The sequence below is a fragment of the Ambystoma mexicanum genome, chromosome 1p (assembly GCF_040938575.1).
Source record: "Ambystoma mexicanum isolate Mex_15411 chromosome 1p, UKY_AmexF1_1, whole genome shotgun sequence".
Classification (NCBI taxonomy): Eukaryota; Metazoa; Chordata; class Amphibia; order Caudata; family Ambystomatidae; genus Ambystoma; species Ambystoma mexicanum.
The window spans coordinates 6,788,872-6,797,775 of NC_090921.1; the positions used below are offsets into that span (position 1 = coordinate 6,788,872).

The following is an 8,904-nucleotide window of genomic DNA, read 5'->3' on the forward strand; positions in this document are numbered from 1 at the left end:
ATTTATTCAAGTACTTTATTTGGACATTTGAAATGGACCACTTCCCTTTTTTCCTCTTGTGTTTTTTTGGTTTACATTGGTTTCATCACCATTTTTGGATTTTGTCTTTTCTTCATTTACTAGTTTGATTCTTCTTTCTGTTTTTTAATTAAGTATTTTAATACACATCATATTTCTTCATTATTGGTGTTGTGTGCTCTCATTGTTTATGGGCATTGCTCAATGAGCATTGCCTCTCTCATGTGTTGCCACTTTGTGCCTCTGTTGTACATGTATGCATGACCATGGTGGTTCTTTTGAGGCTTGCATGTGTAATTTGTGAGTGGGGGCAGTGGATGCTTGCATGCTTGGACTGGGGGCAGGGGGATTTGTGTAGGCATTAGGCCCATGGGTCTGTTTTGAGAGAACATGGTGTTTGGTGAGCCACGTATCGGGGCCTGCTGGCAGGTACCCGTCACTGGGGGTGGGGTTGGGGGGACATATGTCAGGGCCTGCTGGCAGGTCACTGGTGGTGGGGGTCGGGGGACATGAGTTGGGGCCTGCTGGCAGGTACCCGTCAATGGTGGGTGGGCTGGGGACATGTGTCAAGGCTCCCAGGTGCATGGTGACATGCCAGGGGTGATGGGCTGCCTGCGGGGCATGCCCAGGGGTGTAGGGTGCTTTCCTGTAGTGTGGGTTGCCTGCAGGGCATGGGGAGGGAGTTAGGGACACACCAGGGATGGGCCCTCACTGCTGAAATGCGTGTGGAACATTCTGCGCACCCCTCTCTATCCCACTCGCGCTAGTGAAAACGCATGTAAAAGTCCCTGCGCACCCCAGTAATACATGTTCCCCGCTCGCAAAGGGCCTATCGCGTGTGAAACATCCCGCGAACCCCCCAAATACACGTACCCCACTCGCACAGGGCATATCGTGTGTGAAACTTACCGCGCATCCCCCAAATACACGTACCCTGCTCGCACAGGGCCTATCGCGTCTGAAAATTCCCACGCACCCCCCATATACACGTACCCTGCTCGCACAGGGCCAATCACGTGTGATACTTCCAGCGCACCCCCCAAATACACGTATCCCGCTCGCACAGGGCCTATGGCGTGTGATACTTCCCGCGCACCCCCCAAATACATGTACCCCGCTCACACAGGGCCTATCGCGTGTGAAACTTCCTGCGCACCCCCCAAATACACGTACCCCGCTTGCACTGGGCCTATCGTGTGTGAAACTTCCCGCGCACCCCCCAAATACACACAGGCACCCCATCCACCCTGGGCATGGCCCACAGGCCGCCCACGCCACAAGGGGTTGCTTTTTCTACTCAATTTACCGGGTTCGTGCGCGGGGAGTTTTACATGTGTTTTCGCTGGCGCGACGGGTGTTCGTGTATTCAGAGGGGTGCGAGGGGAGTTTTACACGTGTTTTCGCTGGCATGAGCGGGGTAAGTGTAGTAAGAGGGGTGCTTGTGGAGTTTTACATGCGTTTGCGCTGGCGCGAGCGTGGTATGTGTATTAAGGGGCATGCGCGGGGAGTTTACACACGTTTTCGTGGTTGGGGTGCTGTATGCTGGTCCACTGGCCTTTGCGCCAAGTACTGGATTTGTGCGCTGTTCATCACGCATGGGGCGCGGCTGGGAGCGTAACTGGCGCTGCTGTAGGGTCGCTGCTCTACTCTGCGCCACGGCTGTTTATGGATGTTGAAATCCATGAATACGCTGTGCGCTGAAATGGGTTTTGATGCACACTTGTGCACTGATTTCTATTAATTACCCTCTTGATATCCTTTGAAATAAAATCAGAAACCAGCAGAACTGATTTTTGGCCCAGGCACTGACTTCAAAGAGGCCCTGCCTCCCATGGGAAAAGTTGCATCTATAAGTAAACCGGCCCACAAGCACACCTGAAAGGCCCAAGAGTGTGAAAATTCACTGCCTCGCTAGACTGTCCGGCATCCCTGCAGAAAGAGACAAAGGACCCAAGTGGAACTAGTATTTCACTGAGAGGTGCGATTTCCTCCTGCACCCATTCCCGGGACAAGCTGCAGAGCTTCAAAGGGCATCATAAAAGTCCTTTGTGCAGTCTGACCCAGTAGGAGACAATTTGGCTGTGGGGGATTGCAGGACCGCCCACACGGGGTCAAATTCACCCCATTGACTTTAAAGAACTTTTGTAGACTAAAACATGTTTCTCAGCACCCTGAATAAGCAGTGATGTTATATTATGACAGTTTTTCATGGAATTTTTAGACAAATAGAAAGAGACCAAGGTCATGTTTCTAGCACGTGAGGGGTGAATTATAAAAGGCACAGACATGAAACTTGGTGAAAAGATGCAAAATGTTCATGGGCATAAGTGTAGCAATTTGCAGAATTTTAAATATTAATCTTCTCAGAAAAATGGCAAAGGTGTGCCAAAAGGCGATGTGACTTTGCACAGAGGCGAAAATCAGAATGCTCAATTTCCTGTGACTTATGGAATCCATATTTCTGCTTCTTATGATGGTGACTAGTATGTATTTGAAGTTGTGCTCCATAACTCAGTTTTGATGAAAAGTATCCTTGTGAGACAAAGAAATTTCATAAATCCCACACATAAATGATGTAATTTCTCCTGAACCAGTCGGCCCCGAGGGAGGAGGGAGGACCAGTAGCCTCTTCTATCCCAGGATAGGAAGAATTCCAGAGTACTTCCCGCAAGATTGTAATATCCATGATGTCACTTTGGCTATATGAGGGGGAGACAGAGAAACACAAGGACAAGCCATTGAAATCCATTCAAGATCCAGGAAAGCAGAGATCCATGCATCCAGACAGAACCACCCATCCAGTGCCAGGCATATACAAAAATCCAGGGAGAAAGGAGAAACGGCAGCTGATCCCATCTAGGAGAGCCCAGTTACTAGATCCAGTGGCCAGGCTGATCCCATTCAGGAGAGCCCAGTTACTAGGTCCAGTGGCCAGGCTGATCCCATTCAGGAGAGCCCAGTGACCAGGTCCCTTGCCCAGTTGATCCCATCCAGGAGAGCCCAGCTGTCCCAGTGACCGGATCCCTTGGCCTCGCTGTCCAGACACCTCACTGGCTGCCCAGATTCCCAAACTCAAGCTTACATTGTAAATACCACTTCTCCCAGTCCCCAAACTGCATGTCCCGCTCTTTTGACCCTTTCAAGTCCCATTGAAATCCCAGTCAAATCCCAAATTGCCAGTATCATCTGTTCACCTTTTACATAGAAGAATCTGTGTTATATGTCTGTGAGCGTATTCATTGTATAACTCTTTCTGTTGTTTCTGTAAATCACTAGTATCATTTGAAGTAAATCAATTAATTTCCCCATTGAAAATTCACATTTATTATTGTTGCCATTCGAAAATAAACAATTTGTTTTTACTAACTCTAGTCATTAAAACATAGTCTCTAATGAAATAGGGTTTGTTTAACAAAAAACGAATTTGCCTGTGTATTGTGCTTTCCTCCCCATTCTGATTTGCATTCATCCCACAGAAAAAACCCAACTGCAATCCATTAAGAATAACTCCTTTCTATCAGAATCCTATCTGTTATGTGTCTGTGTTTCTTCTCCTAAAAACCGATTTCCGATTTTGACAGTTCAGCCCTTCTCTGTGGCTGCCTTTCATCACAAGTTATGTGTGGAAAAGTAATGCCATTCTGCTGTGTGTGTTTTCTTTTGCATTCTGTCTTTTGTCCAAAATCGATTTTCTTACCTGTGTTCACATTGCCTTGGTGCCTTGTTTAGTATCTCTAAGCTTCCTTATCTCTTAAGTGCAGACACACACATTTCTGTCCTATCTATCCCATCGCATTTGTAAACTACTGCACAAATAACAAGTGTAAACCGATTATGCCATTTTGCTCCAAAATAAGGTTTTCCATTTTTTTCTGGTACCCATCTAGGGGTGGTAGACTAAATAAAAAATCTGCTATTTCCCTCTTCATTCTGGCTCCTTGCCACTGCCTTCCATCCACAAAGATTTTAGTTAGTTGGAGTTTGGGGGTGAGAGTTGCAGGGGGAGTGCATAACCGGAGTGCTATCTGTTTTCTTTTTTTAAACGATTTGCTTATGTTTGCTTTTAAAGATTTCTGTACATTTTGTTAGGAGTTTCAATTAACTGCATTGGGTGAATCTTTGCATTTGTATTGCCAAACTGTTGGTTGCTGCCCAATTATTGGATTTTGCTCTGATCTTTTATTGAACCATAAAATTCATAAATATCTTGTTGTTATCCACCGGCTTGGTTACTGCTCCATTGTGACATGGGGTGTTTGTTAAGGTGGGTGTGAGACAGGTTGGAGGCCTGCTCAACAAAGAACCCCGGGTTCAAATAAAAATAAAAAGCAGTTTTTATTGTGCGCCACATTCATTGTCAGTGCAGGAAGTCCCTGGCTGGAGTGTGGCCTGTTCTAAAACTGTTACAGCCTTAATGTGATATCTTACATTCATTATACTTTCCTAAGGGCTATGCGCCGTGTTCGGAGCAGATAATCGAGCGCTGGTATGGATGGGGCCTTGAGCCTTAGGGGGCCCTCATCAACTGCCCGATGTTGCCAGTCAGCAGTCTTATAACATGCTGATAAGTTCCTTTAGATATTCCTTTCGTTCTGGCGCCTTTCAAGCTGCGTTTGCTGGAGCCCTTCTGGCCATTACTTCCCTCAGGGCATACAAAAATATTATCACGTTGTTGCCTTTTAGCACTGGTAATACCACATCAGCAATTTACTGACAAAGAAGGTTTTTAGAGCTTTTCGGTGGGCATTTAGTGTTTCAGCTCCCTGCTGGCTGGCCGTCTAATGATAATTGGCAGCTATTAACCACTGGATCATTTGTCTGTGTTATAGTGTTTGCACCCAAAGGGTGCCAGTCTTCAACTCTAAGAAAGGGGGGGTCCCCAACCATGATGTTGAAATGGGACCCACCACAACTTCAGCCGGGCCTGTTTGCAGCTGTATTTATATGCACTGAGTTCAAAGGGGTACCTACTGCTGAAGTTCCTTAGAAACCAGGGCAGAAACTTCACTTTGCACCTGTGGACAGTGGTCCCGACTCTGAGGGCTGGGTGTGAAGGTTTTCACGCCGCTCAAGAATATCACCCCGGGGCGGGCCGCAGATACCTTTTGTTTGCTCTTTCCAATAATTTATTTTGGCGAGATGTGCTCAACTCTCCGCCCATTAGCAGCCAGGTGGGAGAGGAGTAGTGTAATGATACCTCCAGGTGAAACCCCCACTTGCATTAGTACAGTGCATTTCGCTCCAATGGGGGCTTACAAATGTATAATAAAATAAATCATCTTTCCAAGATCTTGTGTCGGTTTTTGCTAAGACTGTATTATAACATCTCTAGAAGGTTGGACCCAGTTATAAAGTAAAACCATTTTCCAGAAAATGATAACCACCATTTACTCCCATAACTAATCGCATGTTTGTGGGAATGCAACATACAGTCACATTCTGCTTAGTAGTAAAATGCCGCAAAGCATAACTAAGGGCAGGGGAGAGGCTAGAGGTGCCTTCTTGGCCCGTGTAAAGTGTGATAGCACCGGCCAGTCCTGGCCTTAATGCTCACATTACACTGCACTCTGGTTCCTGCACTCCTGTGCTTATTACAGGCAATACAATAAGAACTACTGCACAGCTTTACAGACCCTGAGCTAAGAAGCCAGAATTTGCCAAACACCTCGAGCCTCACTCAGAGACCCCTGAAAGCTTTCCTTCCAAATCCTGGGCATACCCTTAGTGTACACTCAAATGGTAGGGGAACACCCAGAATCTCACTGTATAGTGAAGTTCCTACCTTATTCTGGGGGAGATTCAGCAAATTATCAAAAGGTAGTTAGATATTGCAACAGTGTGACATTGAAAGCAATAGTTTTCCAAAAATATAACGAATTTTATTTCGAGAATTGTGATTAAACACAGTAATAACATCAATTTTAACAGTAAAGTGCATACATAATAAAATCTATCATAAAAAGCAATAGTCTTGTGACAGTTTGTCCTTAGTAATAGGAAACAGAGCCGTCAATAAATTATATTAATTGCATAACAATATCAGGGTCATTGAATAGTTTTTGTTGTTTACAGATTTTGTTAAATGATTCACATGAGTTTCTAGTTTGATCAATACTAGAAAACGCGACTCAATATGTTTCAGTTCTCGACATGAGTGGGTAACATTCTTCAGGAGCTAAGTCACTTAGACTAAGGGTACAATAAAAGCATAGTAATTCTTCTATTCATGAAGATTATTTTCAAATTTGAAGCTGGTTAAACTGTTGACAAAAACCCTTAGTGTAAACACACAACCCTTTCACTGAGTAAGTCCCTACTCCCCCTTCCTCCACACTATTTGGACGTTTACAGGATGGAGGAGCAGAAAGCATTGATATGTCCTGACTAAAAGGGGGTGGCATAGGACACCCAGACCAGGGCTGGACTGGCCTATGGGGAACTCTGGAGATTTCCCGTTAGGCCTCTGCATCTTAGGCCTGTTTTGAGTGGTATTTTCAAATGTTCCCATAGTAAAAGGGATGGGCTTGCTGAAAATATGTAATATGGGGCCACTTTGAATATGGGCCTCTTTTGGTTCCCAGTCCATCCCTGACCCAGACACATGACCCGTCCCCCAGTTCACCCTTACTTATTTGCGGCCGATTGCCCTGTCCTGTGGTGTTTCTTACGGCCCAGGCAAGGGTCCTCTTTAGGACTGAGACGCAGCCCCCCAATATGGGAGAACTATAAGGTGACCCCCCATGCACAGAAAACTAGTTTAAAACTTACTAACCCGCTAGTGCTTAGGGCCATCAGCAGTTCTGCTTGCTGCTTGCCCTCCCCAGACATTCCGGAAAGAAGCAACTTAATGACACGCATTTTATCCGCCTCTGGGGGATTAAATGATTTGCAAATTTAGCGGGAAACACACCGAGTTCTGCTGGAGGGGCTTCAATCAGCTGGCGTGGCTTGCAGATTATATTCTAAGCATCTATTCAGCGAGCATTGAGGACCAGCAGCTGGGGGCAGCCTGACATTCATGCAGTAGTATGGAAAGTTCCTACAGAGTGACACCTCACCCCTCTTCCATCATTTCCTGATTTCACTTTGTCTCTCTGAACACGAGAGTTTCTGCTCAGACTTCAGTTGCATTATGTCCTGCAAGGACTTAAAAGTCTGAGGTTACTTGTGCTCCGCGCAGTGGTTACACAATTCCCATTTTTGAAGTGCCCCAAAACGGGTTTGCAAAGCGTTGACCCCACTTCTGGATTGCTGCAGGTGGGCTAAAATAGAGATGGTTATAATAAATGTAAAACTTCCCGTCCATCACTTATTATTCTTGGTAGAAAGCTAAGTCTGATTAACGCAAGACTATGCAGTGCGTGCGCCACCCCCGTGCCCTCCCATGGCATCACCTGGTGAATGTTTGTGCTGTTGGGGCGACCGCCTCCCCGATGCTACCAGTGAAGAGCCTTTCAGCTTTCACTGAACCTCCTTAATGGGAAATGCCAGTGTTACTGGAGATGAAACACTATGTTTGTGAACTGCAGTGTTGTGAATTCAGCGTGTTTACAGTATCAGGGATCAGGGAATGATGAGTCCTGACGCAGGATACTACGGAGGTAGCGCATCAGGTTGGGTGACTCTTGCAGAGGATCAGGGGATGATGAGTCCTGACACAGGATACTACGGAGGCAGCGTATCGGTTGTGCGACTCTTGCAGAGGATCAGGGAATGATAAATCCTGAAGCAGAAAGCTGCAGAGGTAGCCATCAGGTTGGGTGACTCTTGCAGGGGATCAGGGAATGATGAGTCCTGAAGCAGAAAGCTGCAGAGGTAGCCATCAGGTTGTGCGACTCTTGCAGAGGATCAGGGAATGATGAGTCCTGAAGCAGAAAGCTGCAGAGGTAGCGCATCAGGTTGGGTGACTCTTGCAGAGGTGTTATTTGTTTCGGACTGACTCTAACTCCTGCGCCTTTTTTTTAAATCCTTCTGAAAGTTGAGATGTAAGATGCACCAATGGCACCTGGGAATAGGGGAATTTCCAAAATCATCAATAATAAGCAAAGGTAGGTGTGATATGTGCTTTCGAATTAAGGAAGTTTGACCCGTAAATAAATATATGTTTGGAATACCTGAAAGCATGTGTACAACATGTATCTTAAAGCGCAGCGAATGCTCACTGATGGCAGCTGTGCTTGGAAAAGGAAGACATATTATTTAAATAAAAAGGTGAAGGGGACACCCGGATTTGAACCAGGACCTCTTGATCTGCAGTCAAATGCTCTACCACTGAGCTATATCCCCGTGCTGACGATCGTGTCCCTAATCCTCTGGGAACCATTTATTCTGCGCTGGTCAAGCACTAAACGGAAGTGATGTTGGAAGAATAAATGGCACATGAAGGCGTGAGAGGGGGAGACACGTCAGCCGGATTTAGCACTTATATGAAGGTCAAAGAGCTGGCAGCCCTACCTTGTTCTGGTGACACCTTCCGGATCTCTTGAAATGCCACAACACACACGCCCTCCTCCCCCTTGCCGACAAGCAGGCACTTATGCATAACTAAGAGCTCCTTTAGTGCTTGCTCATAGTGCCCGGGTCAACATTTGTTCCTGGGGTCCATTTCAATATGAATGGGCCCCCCTTTGCTTACAGGTGTGGGGGCGTGATGGCTGGACAGTGTGTAGCACCCTTGGGTACATTGAATAAGAATGTTCATGATCTCAAGGGGCAGGCATCCACAGTGGAGCTGAAACACTAAACTGCCACTGTCAGAAAGGTGCTAAAATGAAACCGGAAGATTTTTTACAATGCATCTAATAGCGTTGCAAATGTTCACTGATGCCATCTGTGCTCAGAAAACGAAGACAGATCTTTATAACTAAAGAAATATTTGTTATTAAA

General features: G+C 46.1%; 1 non-coding gene across 1 annotated transcript; it reads right to left on the reverse strand.

Moving 5' to 3' along the window:
• Positions 1–8,233: 8,233 nt before the first annotated feature.
• On the reverse strand, positions 8,234–8,304 carry TRNAC-GCA (transfer RNA cysteine (anticodon GCA)). The gene has a single exon. It is a non-coding gene; the product is annotated as a tRNA-Cys (tRNA).
• Between the last annotated feature and the right edge of the window lie 600 nt (positions 8,305–8,904).